Genomic DNA, 19,522 nt, shown 5'->3' on the forward strand with positions numbered 1-19,522 from the left:
GGGTATAGACCCACTCTCTCTAGGTTGCCTAGCCTTGTTCAGTTTCTCTTCCATCAGGGCTACCTCTAGCTCCTGCTTCCTGATCCTCAGCTGGGCTTCCTGCATTCTGGCCTCATGCTCCCTCCTCTGAGGGGTGGTCATCCTTCTCCTGGAGTGACCTTGAGAGCCTCTAGAGGCATGAGAAGCATTAGAGTCACCTGAGTGATTCCTTTGCCTCCCAAGCCCCTGGTTAAGTCCACTAGGGAGATCCAATGGGGTGATCCCATTGTCAGTCCCCAGTAGCCTTAAGTTAGCTGGGCCACGTATAACACTTGGCACTGGGCTAGTTCTCCCTTCATCCTCACTACCTTCTGTATCCCCACCACTTTCCTCCTCTGTAGTATGATTCTCATCTAAGGGATGGCTATTGGAAAGGGGTACTTCAGTAGCATCTTCAGAAGGGGGGCCTCCTGTTCCTGTCCCTAAGGGGCCTAACTGGGAGGCTTTCCTGAGAGCTTTCTGATCTTCATCAGCCTGTAAAAGCTCCCTGAGTTCAGCAGAAGTAGGATTCTTGGGCTGTTTAAGACCCCTGATATTTGCCAACTGCCTGAGCTCATTTTGATTAAGGGTAGCAAAGATGGATGGTGCCCTCTGGGGGTCACTCTCAACAGAGATGGGTACAGTGGACCCCTCTGCCCCAGCCATTGCTCTTAAGTGTGGGTGGATGTGTTGCAATCTACCTACACTTGGGTTTACCTACTAAACCTATCTAGTAGTTGTAGTCAGGGTGTGCTACTCCCTTTGCTCTACAACAACTAAGTTCAGTAGAACTTAAGTATATCTAATCTTGTTTTATATGTACCTATAGGTACCTATGTGATCTTTCAATTGGTAACCAAGAGATTACAATGGTAAAACACAGCAAGCTCAAATCCAACCGCTGCTCACCAATGTGAGAAGTTGGCCTGGTATATGATGTTCACTAGTTAAAGTGACCACCTTGTACCATGCCAAGCAACCCTTATGGTGTGGTTGTAAGTCAACCTTTTCGGACTAGCTGCCCTAGTGGTAGCGTAGGCTAAGCAGTCTTTGAGGCTAAACTCGTGAAGCGTGTTAAGCAAGCCGTTTTACCAAATGCAACCCCCTTTTACACCAATGAAAGGACACCACGCAGATATATATTCAAAATATATATGTATTTATTTCTCAAAGTAACCCCTAGTCTCTTTATGAGCACAGGAGCACAAATCGTCAAACAATATTACAGTAGAATACACAGAAGTTGCACTTTATATGGATAGGCCCTGGTGGCCGCTCAAACCATATACTAAAATAGTGGTATAAGTACCACGAACAGAAAAGGGAAAAGGCCTAGGGCCTCTAGAATCGCTGGGCCTACAAGGAGCTAACTTCAGTTAGTGACCAGGAGGTCCACGGGTTGCGTGTGCAGAGCAAATAGTCACACGCGTGCTCCCATGGGTTTTCAATGGGTGCGTAAAAGTTACAAAGTTACTGCAAAAAGGATCTTCCGGGTGGACTATGAACTCAAGATTGGAAACACAGACACTAGAGATGATACTCTACACTTGGGCACTGGAGTGCCAGCTTTACCTCACCCACAGGAAGTGGGTGCATAGGCCTCGAAATGCGTCGGGTTTCTTCTATCTGTTCAATGGAGCCTGTGGACAAAGATGCTGCAGGCGGTCAGTCCGGAAGGGATGCGGTGGATCCAAGAGTGGATCGGAGTTGTAGAAGACGTGTAAGCAGAGGGGACAGTGTTCACAGTCACTAGCCAGTGACCAGCGTGGCACCAGGTGGGTACCAGGCGATGTCGGGTGCAAACAGGAAGAAAGGTGTAGCTTGTCTCTGCAGCCACGTGGTCCCTGAAGGTCGACGACGTCCAGGAGTCGGTTCACGAGCTGTCCCACGCAGGCTCTCGCTGTCGGCGGTGTCGGCGACTTGATCGAAGCAACCAAGCCTTGGCAAAAGCAATTGTTGTGGAAAACGAAATAAGCTGATGGTTCTGACCAGCAAGGTCAGAGGGACTGCTCCTTTGGAGGGAAGCAAGGGCCAGTCTGGAGCAACCAGACCAGCGGTGTATTTCTTGAAGTTCGTCGCCAAGATGGCCACTAGCCAGCGGGCCAGCAACCGGTTAGGCGCATCGAGTGGCAAAATGCAGAAGGGCCCCACGCAGATCGTGGAGATGCTGGAGGGCTCACCTTTGGTGCAGATGCTGCTCGAGGGTTGGGCTTCTCAGATCCCAAAGCACAACTTGGAGGGAGCCTCGGTTGTTGCACTTGCAGCTTGTCGTGGTCGTTTCAAGATGGCTGGCTCCACGTGTCTTGGTGCCTCCACGGGTCTCCTATTTTCAGGGACTGTGGATCGGGCGGTGAGAGGTCTGGAGGTCCAGGTCTTGTCAGTCTCTGGGCTCGGGCTCCGGGGGGAGGCGGCGGCAAAGCAGACGTTGATTCGCTGGATGGTGCTTGCGTTAGCAAGGTGGTCACTCCCTGACCACAGGGGAGATTTCCTTCAGTCTTCTGTGCAGCAGAATGTCGAAGTTCCCGTCTTCTTCTTAGTTTCAAGTTGATTCCAGGATGTCTGAAGTCTTAGGACACAGCTCCTACCTTTAAGCGGATTCTAGGGGCCGGACTACCTGCTAGGTCCCTCCCTAAGGGTGGGACCAGGAAGGGGGGTGGTTACACCCCAAATCCTTTGTCCAGCTCGCCCCAGGCCCGGGACTGGTGTGCCCCAGGACCGGATTGAACTGGCGTATGCACCGAGGCTCCTTGTGCGCCACAGGCATGTCTGGTTTCTTTCAAGCCCTACCTGACCAATACACAAAATCCTGTCTGGGGTGGTGCACGCACCTCCCCTGGCAGGAAACCCTTTGTCCACACCTCCCAAGCTGGAAGGACTCCCAGCAGCAGGAGGGCAGACTTGTGTCTGTGGTGGCAGCATCCATTTTGTGGAGCTGAGGCTATGTCTGATTTTACCCGGGTTTCAGGTACTGTACATGTCGTGTCCCTCTAGAAGGGTGGAATGCTAACCCCGTCACCAGAATTGGCGAGGGGTTAGTATTCCAATTCGTATGACACCTTACTCGACATGTTTTGATAAAGCCAAACCAAAGATAGCATTTAACCGTGAGGTTCATAATGCACTTAAGAGTATATGGTATGACGATATCTGGAAACAGTAGAAGGAAGTTGTTCCGACCACTGCAGACAGGCTCAGCTCATGCCAGAGCACCATCTCACATGGAACCAAGCACTCTGCCTTCAGGATTGTTAAGGCCTGCCATAGGAGTGACTTATAGGTTAACATGTGTCCCATTTAAGGTTAGGTATAGGTATACTACACCTAAGTAAGAGGTGGTTACACCAACTTACCCCAGCTGAGTGATCAGCCAGTTGTGTCAAATTTGTTAGGCCAAGCCTGGGGTGGCATAATACATGCTTCAGCCCTTGGCAGGCCTTAGATACACCAATGCCCTGGGTACCTAGTGTACACTGGTACAGGGGCTCACAGGGTGATCCACTTCCAATTGGTTATGCACCTAGGGTGCATAGTGTAAATTTAGTAGAGAGAACAGCAGGCTGGGGGTCTGATTGGCAGGCCCACAGCCTCAATATGTCAAAAACCAGTGAAGCAAAAAGCAAAAATTTGGGGTGACCATAGGATAGCAGACCCTACTCTCCTACACAACCCCCCCCAAACGCAGGGACATTAAACTAGCCTTGACCAGTCTCGTCTTCATGTCCTAAGTGGAAGTACCTGGAGAGACCATCTGCATTCCCATGGTCAGTACCTGGCCGGTGCTCCACTGTAAAGTCCATCCCCTGTAGGGAAATGGACCACCTAAGCAGTTTGGGGTTTTCACCCTTCATCTGATTTAGCCACAAGAGGAGCTTATGGTCGGTCTGAATCTTGAAGTGAGTGCCAAACAAGTATGGCCTCAGCTTCTTCAGGGCCCACACCACAGCAAAGGCCTCCCTCTCAATAGCTGACCAATTCTTCTCTCTGGGGGTCAACCTCCTGCTAATAAAAGCAATGGGTTGGTCTTGACCATCTACATTAAGTTGTGACAGCACAGCTCCCACACCCAACTCAGAAGCATCTGTTTGGACAATAAACTCTTTGGAGTAGTCAGGACTTTTCAGGATAGGTGCAGAGCACATGGCCTCCTTCAGGTCATCAAATGCCTTTTGACAGCTTACTGTCCACTGAACCTTTTTGGGCATCTTCTTGGATGTCAGATCATTAAGAGGAGTCACAATGGACCCATAGTTCTTAACAAACTTCCTGTAGTACCCAGTCAAGCCCAAGAAAGCTCGAACTTGAGTCTGGGTGGTTGGAGGGGACCAGTCCTTGATGGATTGTATCTTACTCTCCAGTGGTTGAACTTGGCCTCCACCTACAAGGTGGCCCAAATACACAACCTTACTCTGCCCTATCTGGCACTTAGTAGCCTTGATAGTGAGGCCTGCCCTTTGCAGGGCCTCAAGAGCCTTCTTCAGGTGGATCAGGTGATCCTTCCAGGTGGAGCTAAAGACAGCAATGTCATCAAGATATGCTGCACAAAAGTCATCCAACCCAGTAAGGACTTGATTCACCAACCTTTGGAAGGTGGCAGGTGCATTCTTCAGACCAAAGGGCATCACCACAAATTGGTAGTGCCCACCTGGGGTTGAGAATGCTGTTTTGGCCTTAGACTCCTCAGCTAATCTGATTTGCCAATAGCCAGCTGTCAAGTCAAATGTGCTCAAAAACTTAGCAGAAGCTAGTTTGTCTATGAGCTCATCTGCCCTTGGAATAGGGTGTGCATCTGTCCTGGTGACAGCATTGAGACCCCTGTAGTCCACACATAACCTCATCTCTCTCTTGCCATCTTTGGTGTGAGGTTTGGGGACCAGAACCACTGGGCTAGCCCAGGGGCTCTCTGAGGGTTCAATGACACCTAATTCTAGCATTTTGTGTACCTCAGCCTTTATACAGTCCCTGACGTGGTCAGGTTGTCTGTAGAGCTTGTTCTTTACAGGCAGACTGTCACCAGTGTCCACCACATGGGTACACCAGTCAGTTTGGCTAGGTATTAGGGAAAACAGATGTTGAAATGATTGTAGAACTTGTCTACATTCAGTCTGCTGATGGGCAGTGAGGTTGCCTCCAAGGGTCACTCCTTCAACTGAGCCATCTTCAGGGTTCTGAGACAACAGGTCTGGGAGAGGGTCACTCTCTTCCTCCTGTCCCTCATCTGTAGCCATGAGCAAGCCCATGTCTGCCCTGTCAACATATGCTTTTAACCTGTTAACATGGAGTACCCTGTGGGGACTCCTGGGAGTTCCTAGGTCCACCAAGTAGGTGACCTCTCCCTTCTTTTCCAGGATTGTATGGGGTCCAGACCATTTGTCTTGGAGTGCTGCTGGGGCCACTGGCTCCAACACCCATACCTTTTGTCCTGGCTGAAACTCAACCAAGACAGCCTTTTGGTCATGCCAAGCTTTCTGTAAGGCCTGGCTTTCCTCAAGGTTTTTGGATGCCTTCTCCATATACTCAGCCATCCTGGAGCGGAGACCAGGTACATAGTCCACTATGTCTTGCTTAGGCTTTTTGAGAGGTAACTCCCATCCTTCCTTCACCAAACACAGTGGGCCTCTTACAGGGTGCCCAAACAACAATTCAAAGGGGCTGTAGCCAACCCCCTTTTGTGGGACCTCTCTGTAAGCAAACAGAAGGCAGGGTAGAAGGATGTCCCATCTTCGCCTGAGCTTTTCAGGTAATCCTTTGATCATACCCTTTAGGGTCTTGTTGAATCTCTCAACAAGCCCATTGCATTGTGGGTGATAAGGGGTGGTGAACTTGTAGTTGACACCACATTCCTTCCACATAGCTGTCAAGTATCCTGACATGAAGTTGGTACCTCTGTCAGAAACTACCTCCTTAGGAAACCCCACTCTGGAGAATACTCCCAGCAGGGCCCTGGCCACAACAGGTGCTGTAGTGTTCCTAAGGGGAATTGCCTCTGGATACCTGGTGGCATGATCCACTACCACCAGTATAAATCTGTGCCCAGATGCAGTGGGAGGATCCATGGGACCCACTATATCTATTCCCACTCTTTCAAAGGGGACCCCACCACAGGTAGTGGTATTAGGGGGGCCTTTGTTGTGCCACCTGATTTGCCACTGGCTTGGCAGGTCACACAGGAGCGACAAAACTCCTTTGTATCTTCATTCATGTGAGGCCAGTGAAAGTGAGGGACAAGCCTGTCCCAAGTCTTGTTCTGGCCTAAGTGTCCTGCTAAAGGAATATCATGGGCCAAGGTAAGAAGGAAGCCCCTAAATTGCAGAGGTATAACCAACCTCCTGGTTGCACCAGGCTTGGGGTCTCTAGCCTCTGAATAAAGGAGCCCTTCATCCCAATACACTTTATGGGTACCTTGAGCATTCCCAGCAGCCTCAGCAGCAGCCAGCTGTCTGAGGGGTTCAAGAGAGGGACAGGATAACTGAGCCTGCCTCAAGTCAGCCCTTGAAGGTCCCCCTGCCCCCAGAAACTCAACCTGATCAGGTTCAAGCTCTTCAGGGACAGTTCCTTCAGGGTTCTCTAGATCAGCTTCCTGGGAAGGTTGATTATCACTCTGAGGCAGGGGGGAAGGCACAGCCTTGACCCTCCTGTTCTTCTTCTTGGTAGGTGCTTGGTCCATTGTTCCAGGATCCAAGACCTGAGGTTCAGTAAGGCACTTTTTGGCCTGTGACCTGGTCACAGCAAGGACATGTGGTGATATACCTAACATCTCTGCATGTGTCCTGTACTCCACTTCTGACCATAGAGAACTCTCTAGGTCATTGCCCAACAAATATTCTACTGGGAGGTCTGCACTAACCACAACCCTTTTGAGGCCAGTTACCCCTCCCCATGAGAAGTTAACAACTGCCACACTATGTGAAGTAGTGGCATTGCTGGCATTGGTCACCAGGTAATTCTCACCTGGTATGTACTGTCCAGGATCCACAAAGCCTGGTGTCACCATAGTGACACTGGCACATGTGTCCCTGTAGGCTTGAGCCACTTTTTCATTAATTAAAGGAGTCTGTCTGTACTTGCCCAGGTTACTGGGGCTCACAGTCAGGGACAAATCAATGTCCCCATCACAGATCAAGACTGCCTGTGTCAGGGTTCTGTCTAAGTCAGAATCTCCTTCAGTTCCCATAGTGATTCCCACTACACCCTTTGTCTGGGGACCAACACTGCTAACAGTAGTACTGGGAGCAGGTGCCTTAGGGGCAACAGTGTTGGGGGCTCCACCCTTTTTACAATCACTAGTCCAGTGAGTTGTATTCTTGCAATGATTGCACCAGGGTTTCTTTTGACCTTCTTTCTTCTTCCCTTTAGGCTGGGACCCACCCTCTTTAGCAGTAGTTTGGGGCCCTGTTGAAGACTTCTGGTCTTTAGATTTCTGATCTCCACCCTTTTGGTCTGTTTTCTTCTGATCACCCCCTTGGCCCTGGTTCTGGTTCTTTTGCTTAACCCTGGTTCTGACCCATTTGTCTGCCTTCTTTCCCAATTCTTGGGGAGAGGTCAGATCAGAGTCAACCAGGTGTTGATGCAGTTGCTGGTTTTGACAGTTATTTAAAATCTGTTCTCTCATCATCAAATTGTACAATCCTGTATAATCAGATACCTTACTTCCCAGCAACCAACCCTCCAAAGCCTTAGTGGCACATTCAATGTATTCAGACCAGTCCTGAGTCTGTGTCTTCTGGGTGTCTCTGAACATTAACCTGTACTGTTCAGTGGTTAAGCCTAACCCATCAACTAGGACACTCTTCAGGACTCTGTAATTTCTGACATCCTCCTCCCTAAAAGTGAGGAGTCTGTCTCTGCCTCTTCCTTCAAAGGAGAGCCAGAGGATTGCTGCCCACTGGTCTTCAGGAACCTGCTGCACTTTGCAGGCTCTCTCAAGAGCAGTCATCCATTTGTGGATGTCATCCCCACTTTTGTAGGGGGGCACAACCTTGGACAGGTTCCTATTATCAAAGACCCTATCTTTGTCCCTAGGGACAATGCTGCCACCAGTGGGTATAGACCCACTCTCTCTAGGTTGCCTAGCCTTGTTCAGTTTCTCTTCCATCAGGGCTACCTCTAGCTCCTGCTTCCTGATCCTCAGCTGGGCTTCCTGCATTCTGGCCTCATGCTCCCTCCTCTGAGGGGTGGTCATCCTTCTCCTGGAGTGACCTTGAGAGCCTCTAGAGGCATGAGAAGCATTAGAGTCACCTGAGTGATTCCTTTGCCTCCCAAGCCCCTGGTTAAGTCCACTAGGGAGATCCAATGGGGTGATCCCATTGTCAGTCCCCAGTAGCCTTAAGTTAGCTGGGCCACGTATAACACTTGGCACTGGGCTAGTTCTCCCTTCATCCTCACTACCTTCTGTATCCCCACCACTTTCCTCCTCTGTAGTATGATTCTCATCTAAGGGATGGCTATTGGAAAGGGGTACTTCAGTAGCATCTTCAGAAGGGGGGCCTCCTGTTCCTGTCCCTAAGGGGCCTAACTGGGAGGCTTTCCTGAGAGCTTTCTGATCTTCATCAGCCTGTAAAAGCTCCCTGAGTTCAGCAGAAGTAGGATTCTTGGGCTGTTTAAGACCCCTGATATTTGCCAACTGCCTGAGCTCATTTTGATTAAGGGTAGCAAAGATGGATGGTGCCCTCTGGGGGTCACTCTCAACAGAGATGGGTACAGTGGACCCCTCTGCCCCAGCCATTGCTCTTAAGTGTGGGTGGATGTGTTGCAATCTACCTACACTTGGGTTTACCTACTAAACCTATCTAGTAGTTGTAGTCAGGGTGTGCTACTCCCTTTGCTCTACAACAACTAAGTTCAGTAGAACTTAAGTATATCTAATCTTGTTTTATATGTACCTATAGGTACCTATGTGATCTTTCAATTGGTAACCAAGAGATTACAATGGTAAAACACAGCAAGCTCAAATCCAACCGCTGCTCACCAATGTGAGAAGTTGGCCTGGTATATGATGTTCACTAGTTAAAGTGACCACCTTATACCATGCCAAGCAACCCTTATGGTGTGGTTGTAAGTCAACCTTTTCGGACTAGCTGCCCTAGTGGTAGCGTAGGCTAAGCAGTCTTTGAGGCTAAACTCGTGAAGCGTGTTAAGCAAGCCGTTTTACCAAATGCAACCCCCTTTTACACCAATGAAAGGACACCACACAGATATATATTCAAAATATATATGTATTTATTTCTCAAAGTAACCCCTAGTCTCTTTATGAGCACAGGAGCACAAATCGTCAAACAAGATTACAGTAGAATACACAGAAGTTGCACTTTATATGGATAGGCCCTGGTGGCCGCTCAAACCATATACTAAAATAGTGGTATAAGTACCACGAACAGAAAAGGGAAAAGGCCTAGGGCCTCTAGAATCGCTGGGCCTACAAGGAGCTAACTTCAGTTAGTGACCAGGAGGTCCACGGGTTGCGTGTGCAGAGCAAATAGTCACACGCGTGCTCCCATGGGTTTTCAATGGGTGCGTAAAAGTTACAAAGTTACTGCAAAAAGGATCTTCCGGGTGGACTATGAACTCAAGATTGGAAACACAGACACTAGAGATGATACTCTACACTTGGGCACCAGAGTGCCAGCTTTACCTCACCCACAGGAAGCGGGTGCATAGGCCTCGAAGTGCGTCGGGTTTCTTCTATCTGTTCAATGGAGCCTGTGGACAAAGATGCTGCAGGCGGTCAGTCCGGAAGGGATGCGGTGGATCCAAGAGTGGATCGGAGTTGTAGAAGACCTGTAAGCAGAGGAGACAGTGTTCACAGTCACTAGCCAGTGACCAGCGTGGCACCAGGTGGGTACCAGGCGATGTCGGGTGCAAACAGGAAGAAAGGTGTAGCTTGTCTATGCAGCCACGTGGTCCCTGAAGGTCGACGACGTCCAGGAGTCGGTTCACGAGCTGTCTCACGCAGGCTCTCGCTGTCGGCGGTGTCGGCGACTTGATCGAAGCAACCAAGCCTTGGCAAAAGCAATTGTTGTGGAAAACGAAATAAGCTGATGATTCTGACCAGCAAGGTCAGAGGGACTGCTCCTTTGGAGGGGAGCAAGGGCCAGTCTGGAGCAACCAGACCAGCGGTGTATTTCTTGAAGTTCGTCGCCAAGATGGCCACTAGCCAGCGGGCCAGCAACCGGTCAGGCGCGTCGAGTGGCAAAATGCAGAAGGGCCCCACGCAGATCGTGGAGATGCTGGAGGGCTCACCTTTGGTGCAGATGCTGCTCGAGGGTTGGGCTTCTCAGATCCCAAAGCACAACTTGGAGGGAGCCTCGGTTGTTGCACTTGCAGCTTGTCGTGGTCGTTTCAAGATGGCTGGCTCCACGTGTCTCGGTGCCTCCACGGGTCTCCTCTTTTCAGGGACTGTGGATCGGGCGGTGAGAGGTCTGGAGGTCCAGGTCTTGTCAGTCTCTGGGCTCAGGCTCCGGCGGAAGGCGGCAGCAAAGCAGACGTTGATTCGCTGGATGGTGCTTGCGTTAGCAAGGTGGTCACTCCCTGACCACAGGGGAGATTTCCTTCAGTCTTCTGTGCAGCAGAATGTCGAAGTTCCCGTCTTCTTCTTAGTTTCAAGTTGATTCCAGGATGTCTGAAGTCTTAGGACACAGCTCCTACCTTTAAGCGGATTCTAGGGGGCGGACTACCTGCTAGGTCCCTCCCTAAGGGTGGGACCAGGAAGGGGGGTGGTTACACCCCCAATCCTTCGTCCAGCTCGCCCCAGGCCTGGGACTGGTGTGCCCCAGGACCGGATTGAACTGGCATATGCACCGAGGCTCCTTGTGAGCCACAGGCATGTCTGGTTTCTTTCAAGCCCTACCTGACCAATACACAAAATCCTGTCTGGGGTGGTGCACGCACCTCCCCTGGCAGGAAACCCTTTGTCCACACCTCCCAAGCTGGAAGGACTCCCAGCAGCAGGAGGGCAGACTTGTGTCTGTGGTGGCAGCATCCATTTTGTGGAGCTGAGGCTATGTCTGATTTTACCCGGGTTTCAGGTACTGTACATGTCGTGTCCCTCTAGAAGGGTGGAATGCTAACCCCGTCGCCAGAATTGGCGAGGGGTTAGTATTCCAATTCGTATGACACCTTACTCGACATGTTTTGATAAAGCCAAACCAAAGATAGCATTTAACCGCGAGGTTCATAATGCACTTAAGAGTATATGGTATGACGATATCTGGAAACAGTAGAAGGAAGTTGTTCCGACCACTGCAGACAGGCTCAGCTCATGCCAGAGCACCATCTCACATGGAACCAAGCACCCTGCCTTCAGGATTGTTAAGGCCTGCCATAGGAGTGACTTATAGGTTAACATGTGTCCCATTTAAGGTTAGGTATAGGTATACTACACCTAAGTAAGAGGTGGTTACACCAACTTACCCCAGCTGAGTGATCAGCCAGTTGTGTCAAATTTGTTAGGCCAAGCCTGGGGTGGCATAATACATGCTTCAGGCCTTGGCAGGCCTTAGATACACCAATGCCCTGGGTACCTAGTGTACACTGGTACAGGGGCTCACAGGGTGATCCACTTCCAATTGGTTATGCACCTAGGGTGCATAGTGTAAATTTAGTAGAGAGAACATCAGGCTGGGGGTCTGATTGGCAGGCCCATAGCCTCAATATGTCAAAAACCAGTGAAGCAAAAAGCAAAAATTTGGGGTGACAATAGGATAGCAGACCCTACTCTCCTACAGCTGGGCATACCCGTCCCACACGGGATGAGAAATGCAAAAAGAACAATTGATGGACAGAATGCAGAACAATGTCATACATTCACCCTAGTACAGAGATCTGGGCCTAAATCCATTGTATTTTTGCTCACCATGCCATTCAGTTTGGAACCAGCCATATGCTAATCAGTCTAGACCCTGCGCCCAATGGGAACAGCCGAGCCTGAACTGCCAGGCCAGGTCCTCCCAGGACTGGAAGGAAGCATCCTAGGACCGGTTTCGGGCTTTCTGCCCTCATCGGCCTGGATAGCTTAACTCCTGTGGCATGAAGAGCACGGGACCCACGTCTGGGCATACCCGTCCCACTCAGGGTGAGAAATGCAAAAAGAACAATTGATGGACAGAATGCAGAACAATGTCATACATTCACCAGAATACAGAGATCTGGGCCTAAATCCACTGTTTTTTTCCTCACCATGCCATTCCAGTTTGGACCCAGCCATATGCAAATCACACTTGACCCTGCGCCCAATGGGAACAATCCAGGACGAACTGACAGGCCAGTTGCTCTGTGGACTGGAAGCAAGCATCCTAGGACAGGTTTCGGGTTTTCAGCCCTCATCAGCCAGGATAGCTTGAATTCACTGGCATGGAGAGATCGTGACTCATGTCTGGGCATACCCATCCTACTCGGGGTGAGAAATGCAAAAAGAACAATTGATGGACAGAATGCAGAACAATGTCATACATTCAACCCAGTACAGAGATCTGGGTCTAAATCCATTGTTTTTTTGCTCACCATGCCATTCCAGTTTGGACCCAGCCATATGCAAATCAGTCTTGACCCTGCGCCCTATGGGAACAGTGCAGCCCGAACTGCCAGGCCAGGTCCCCCTAGACTGGAAGCAAGCATCCTAGGACCGGTTTTGGGCTTTCAGCCCTCATCTGCCAGGATAGCTTGAATCCACTGGCATGGAGAGCACGTGACCCATGTCTGGGCATACACATCCCACTCGGGGTGAGAAATGCAAAAAGAACAATTGATGGACAGAATGCAGAACAATGTCATACATTCACCCCAGTACAGAGATCTGTGGCTAAATCCATTGTTTTTTTGCTCACCATGTCATTCCAGTTTGGACCCAGCCATATTCAAATCACTCTTGACCCTGTGCCCAATGGGAACAATCCAGGAAGAACTGCCAGGCCAGTTCCTCTCTGGACTGGAAGCAATCATCCTAGGACCGGTTTCGGGCTTCAGCCCTTTATCAGCCAGGATAGCTTTACTCCAGTGGCATGGAGGGCACGGGACCCACGTCGCAGCATACCCGTCCCACTCGGGGTGAGAAATGCAAAAAGAACAATTGATGAACAGAATGCAGAACAATGTCATTCTTTCACCCCAGTACAGCGATCTGGGCCTAAATCCAGTAGGTTTTTTTGCTCACCATGCCATTCCAGTTTGTACCCAGCCATATGCAAATCAGTCTTGACCCTGCGACCAGTGGGAACAGTCCTGCCCGAACTGCCAGGCCAAGTCCTCCCTGGACTGAAAATAAGCATCCTATGACCGGTTTCGGGCTTTCAGCCCTCCTCAGCCAGGATAGCTTGACTCCAGTTGCATGGAGAGCACGGGACCCACGTCTGGGCATACCCGTCCTACTCGGGGTGAGACATGCAAAAAGAACAATTGCTGGACAGAATGCAGAACAATGTCATACATTCATGCCAGTACAGAGATCTGTGAACAAATCCATTGTTTTTTTTGCTCACCATGCCATTCCAGTTTGGACCCAGCCATACTCAAATCAGTCTTGACCCTGCGCCCAATGGGAACAATCCAGGAAGAACTGCCAAGCCAGTTCCTCTCTGGACTGCAAGCAAGCATCCTAGGACCGGTTTTGGGCTTTCAGCTCTCATCAGCCAGGATAGCTTGACTCCAGTGGCATGGAGAGTACCGGACCCACATCTGGGCATACCCATTCCACTCGGGGTGAGAAATGCAAAAAGAACAATTGATGGACAGAATGCAGAACAATGTCACACATTCACCCCAGTACAGAGATCTTGGCCTAAATTCATTGTTTTTTAGCTCACCATGCCATTCCAGTTTGGACCCAGCCATATGCAAATCAGTCTTGACCCTGCGCCCAGTGGGAACAGTCCAGCCCAAACTGCCAGGCCAAGTCCTCCCTGGACTGAAAGAAAGCATCCTAGGACCGGTTTCGGGCTTTCAGCCCTCCTCAGCCAGGATAGCTTGACACCAGTGGCATGGAGAGCACGGGTCCCTCGTCTGGGCATACCCATCCCACTCGGGGTGAGACATGCAAAAAGAACAATTGATGGACAGAATGCAGAACAATGTCATACATTCGCCCCAGTACAGAGATCTGGGCATGAATTTATTGTTTTTTAGCTCACCATGCCATTCCACTTTGGACCCAGGCATATGCAAATCAGTCTTGACCCTGTGCCCTATGGGAACAGTCCAGCCCGAACTTCCTGGCCAGGTCCTCCCTGGACTGAAAGCAAGCATCCTAGGACCGGTTTCGGGCTTTCAGCCCTCCTCAGCCAGGATAGCTTGACTCCAGTGGCATGAAAAGCACAGGACCCATGTATGGGCATACCCGTTCCACTCGGGGTGAGAAATGCAAAAAGAACAATTGATGGACAGAATGCAGAACAATGTCATACATTCACACCAGTACAGAGATCTGGGTCTAAATTCATTGTTTTTTAGCTCACCATGCCATTCCAATTTGGACCCAGCCATATGCAAATCAGTCTTGACACTGCGCCCAATGGGAACAATCCAGGACGAACTGCCAGGCCAGTTCATCTCTGGACTGGAAGCAAGCATCCTAGGACCGGTTTCGGGCTTACAGCCCTCATCAGCCAGGATAGCTTGACTCCAGTGGCATGGAGAGTACCAGACCCACGTCTGGGCATACCGTCCTACTCGGGGTGAGACATGCAAAAAGAACAATTGCTGGACAGAATGCAGAACAATGTCATACATTCACCCCAGTACATAGATCGGGCCTAAATCTATTGTTTTTTAGCTCACCATGCCATTCCAGTTTGGACCCAGCCATATGCAAATCAGTCTTGACCCTGCGCCCAATGGGAACAGTCCAGCCCGAACTGCCAGGCCACGTCCTCCCTGGACTGGAAGAAAGCATCCTAGGACCAGTTTCGGGCTTTCAGCCCTCATCAGCCAGGATAGCTTGACTCCAGTGGCATGGAGAGCACGGGACCCACGTCTCGGCATACCCGTCCCACTAAGGGGTGAGAAATGCAAAAAGAACGATTGATGAACAGAATGCAGAACAATGTCATACATTCACCACAGTACAGAGATCTGGGCATAAATTTATTGTTTTTTAGCTCACCAAGCCATTCCAGTTTGGACCCAGCCATATGCAAATCAGTCTTGACCCTGCGCCCATTGGGAACAGTCCAGCCCGAACTGCCTGGCCAGGTCCTCCCTGGACTGAAAGCAAGCATCCTAGGACAGGTTTCGGGCTTTCAGCACTCATCAGCCAGGATAGCTTGACTCCAGTGGCATGGAGAGCACGGGACCCACGTCTCGGCATACCCGTCCCACTCGGGGTGAGAAATGCAAATAGAACAATTGATGAACAGAATGCAGAACAATGTCATACATTCACCCCAGTACAGAGATCTGGGCCTAAATTCATTGGTTTTATTTTGCTCACCGTGCCATTCCAGTTTGGACCCAGCCATATGCAAATCAGTCTTGACCCTGCGCCCAGTGGGAACAGTCCAGCCCGAACTGCCAGGCCAAGTCCTCCCCGGACTGAAAGCAAGCATCCTAGGACCAGTTTCGGGCTTTCAGCCCTCCTCAGCCAGGATAGCTTGACTCCAGTGGCATGAAAAGCAGAGGACCCATGTATGGGCATATCCGTTCCACTCGGGGTGAGAAATGCAAAAAGAACAATTGATGGACAGAATGCAGAACAATGTCATACATTCACACCAGTACAGAGATCTGGGCCTAAATTCATTGTTTTTTAACTCACCATGCCATTCCAGTTTGGACCCAGCCATATGCAAATCAGTCTTGACCCTGCGCCCAGTGGAAACAATCCAGGACGAACTGCCAGGCCAGTTCATCTCTGGACTGGAAGCAATTGTTTTTTTTTTGCATTTCTCACCCCGAGTGGGACGGGTATGCCCAAACGTGGGGCCCGTGCTCTCCATGCCACTGGAGTCAAGCTATCCTGGCTGATGAGGGCTGAAATCCTGAAACCGGTCCAAGGATGCTTGCTTCCAGTCCAGTGAGGACCTGGCCTGGCAGTTCGGGTTAGGCTTTTCCCATTGGGCGCAGGGTCAAGACTGATTTACATATCGCTGGGTCCAAACTGAACGGCATGGTGTGCAAAAAAACAAAGGATTTAGGCCCAGATCTCTGTAGTGGGGTGAATGTATGACAATGTTGTGCATTCTGTTCATCAATTGTTCTTTTTGCATTTCTCACGCCGAGTGGGACGGGAATGCAGAGACGTGGGTCCAGTGCTCTTCATGCCACTGGAGTCAAGCTATCCTGGCTGATGAGGGCTGGAAGCCAGAAACTGGTCCTAGGATACTTGCTTCCAGTCGACGGAGGACCTGGCCTGGCAGTTCGGGCTGGACTGTTCCCATTGGGCGCAGGGTCAAGACTGATTTGCAAATGGCTGGGTCCAAACTGGAATGGCATGGTGAGCTAAAAAACAATGAATTTATGGCCGAGATCTCTGTACTGGGGTGAATGTGTGACATTGTTCTGCATTCTGTCCTTCAATTGTTCTTTTTTGCATTTCTCACCCCGAGTGGGACGGGAATGCCCAGACATGGGTCCCGTGATTTCCATGCCACTGGAGTCAAGATATCCTAGCTGATGAGGGCTGAAAGGCCGATACCGGTCCTAGGATGTTTTCTTCCAGTCCAGGGAGGACCTGGCCTGGCAGTTCGGGGTCCACTGTTCCCATTGGGCGCAGGGTCAAGACGATTTGCATATTGCTCGGTCCAAACTGGAATGGCATGGTGAGCAAAAAGCAATGGATTTAGGCCCAGATCTCTGTACTGGGGTGAATGTATGACATTGTTCTGCATTGTGTCCATCAACTGTTCTTTTTGCATTTCTCACCCCGAGTGGGACGGGTATGCCCAGATGGGGGTCCCGTGCTCTCCATACCACTGGAGTCAAGCTATCCTGGCTGATGAGGGCTGAAAGCCCGAAACCGGTCCTAGGATGCTTGCTTCCAGTCTAGAGGGACCTGGCCTGGCAGTTCGGGCTGAACTGTTCCCATTGGGCACAGGGTCAAGACTGATTTACATTTGGCTGGGTCCAAACTGGAATGGCGAGCAAAAAAACAATAGAGTTATGCCCAGATCTCTGTACTAGGGTGAATGTATGACATAGTTCTGCATTGTTTCCATCAACTGTTCTTTTTTCATTTCTCACCCCGACTGAAATGGGCATGCCCAGACGTGGGTCCGGTACTCTCCATGCCACTGGAGTCAAGCTATCCTGGCTGATGAGGGCTGAAAGTGCGAAACCGGTCCTAGGATGCTTGCTTCCAGTCCAGAGAGGAACTGGCCTGGCAGTTCGTCCTGGATTGTTCCCATTGGGCGCAGGGTCAAGACTGATTTGCACATGGCTGGGTCCAAACTGGAATGGCATGGTGAGCAAAAAACACAATGGATTTAGTCCCAGATCTGTGTACTGGGGTGAATGTATGACATTGTTCTGCATTCTGTCCTTCCATTGTTCTTTTTGCATTTCTCACCCCGAGCGGGACGGGTATGCCCAGACATGGGTCCTGTACTTTCCATGCCACTGGAGTCAAGCTATCCTGGCTGATGAGGGCTGAAAGGCCGAAACCGGTCCTAGGATGTTTGCTTCCAGTCCAGGGAGGACCTGGCCTGGTAGTTCGGGGTGCACTGTTTCCAGCCCTCATCAGCCAGGATAGCTTGAATCCACTGGCATGGAGAGCACGTGACCCATGTCTGGGCATACCCATCCCATTCGGGGTGAGAAATGCAAAAAGAACAATTGATGGATTGTTTCCATTGGGCGCAGGGTCAAGACTGATTTGCATATGGCTGGGTCCAAACTGGAATGGCACGGTGAGTTACAAAACAATGGATTTAGTCCCAGATCTCTGTACTGGGGTGAATGTATGACATTGTTCTGCATTCTGTCCATCAATTGTTCTTTTTGCATTTCTCACCCCGAGTGGAACGGGTATGCCCAAACATGGGTCCTGTGCTTTTCATGGCACTGGAGTCAAGCTATCCTGGCTGAGGAGGGCTGAAAGCCCGAAACCGGTCCTAGGATGCTTGCTTTCAGTCCAGGGAGGAGTTGGCCTGGCAGTTCGGGCTGGACTGTTCCCACTGGGCGCAGGGTCAAGACTGATTTGCATATGGCTGGGTCCAAACTGGAAAGGCATGGTGAGCAAAAAAAACAATGGATTTAGGCCCAGATCTCTGTACTGGGGTGAATGTATGACATTGTTCTGCATTCTGTTCATCAATTGTTCTATTTGCATTTCTCACCCCGAGTGGGACGGGTATGCCGAGACGTGGGTCCCGTGCTCTCCATGCCACTGGAGTCAAGCTATCCTGGCTGATGAGGGCTGAAAGCCCGAAACCTGTCCTAGGATGCTTGCTTTCAGTCCAGGGAGGACCTGGCCTGGCAGTTCGGGCTGGACTGTTCCCAATGGGCGCAGGGTCAAGACTGATTTGCATATGGCTGGGTCCAAACTGGAATGGCTTGGTGAGCTAAAAAACAATACATTTATGCCCAGATCTCTGTACTGGGGTGAATGTATGACATTGTTCTGCATTCTGTTCATCAATCGTTCTTTTTGCATTTCTCACCCCGAATGGGACGGGTATGCCGAGACGTGGGTCCCGTGCTCTCCATGCCACTGGAGTCAAGCTATCCTGGCTGATGAGGGCTGAAAGCAAGAAATGGTCCTAGGATGCTTGCTTCCAGTCCAGGGAGGACGTGGCCTGGCAGTTCGGGCTGGACTGTTCCCATTGGGCGCAGGGTCAAGACCGATTTGCATATGGCTGGGTCCAAACTGGAATGGCATGGTGAGCTAAAAAACAATAGATTTAGGCCCGATCTATGTACTGGGGTGAATGTATGACATTGTTCTGCATTCTGTCCAGCAATTGTTCTTTTTGCATATCTCACCCCGAGTAGGACGGTATGCCCACACGTGGGTCCGGTACTCTCCATGCCACTGGAGTCAAGCTATCCTGGCTGATGAGGGCTGAAAGCCGGAAACCGGTCCTAGGATGCTTGCTTTCAGTCCAGGGAGGACCTGGCCAGGCAGTTCGGGCTGGATTGTTCCCATTGGGCGCAGGGTCAAGACTGATTTGCATATGGCTGGATCCAAACTGGAATGGCATGGTGAGCTAAAAAACAATGAATTTAGGCCCAGATCTCTGTACTGAGGTGAATGTGTGACATTGTTCTGCATGCTGTCCATCAATTGTTCTTTTTGCATTTCTCACCCCGAGTGGAATGGGTATGCTCAGACATGGGTCCGGTACTCTCCATGCCACTGGAGTCAAGCTATCCTGGCTGATGAGAGCTGAAAGCCCGAAACCGGTTCTTTGATGCTTGCTTCCAGTCCAGAGAGGAACTGGCTTGGCAGTTCTTCCTGGATTGTTCCCATTGGGTGCAGGGTCAAGACTGATTTGAATATGGCTGGGTCCAAACTGGAATGGCATGGTGAGCAAAAAAACAATGGATTTGTTCACAGATCTCTGTACTGGCGTGAATGTATGAC

This window comes from Triturus cristatus, chromosome 1_1 (genome assembly GCF_964204655.1).
Source record: "Triturus cristatus chromosome 1_1, aTriCri1.1, whole genome shotgun sequence".
Lineage (NCBI taxonomy): Eukaryota > Metazoa > Chordata > Amphibia > Caudata > Salamandridae > Triturus > Triturus cristatus.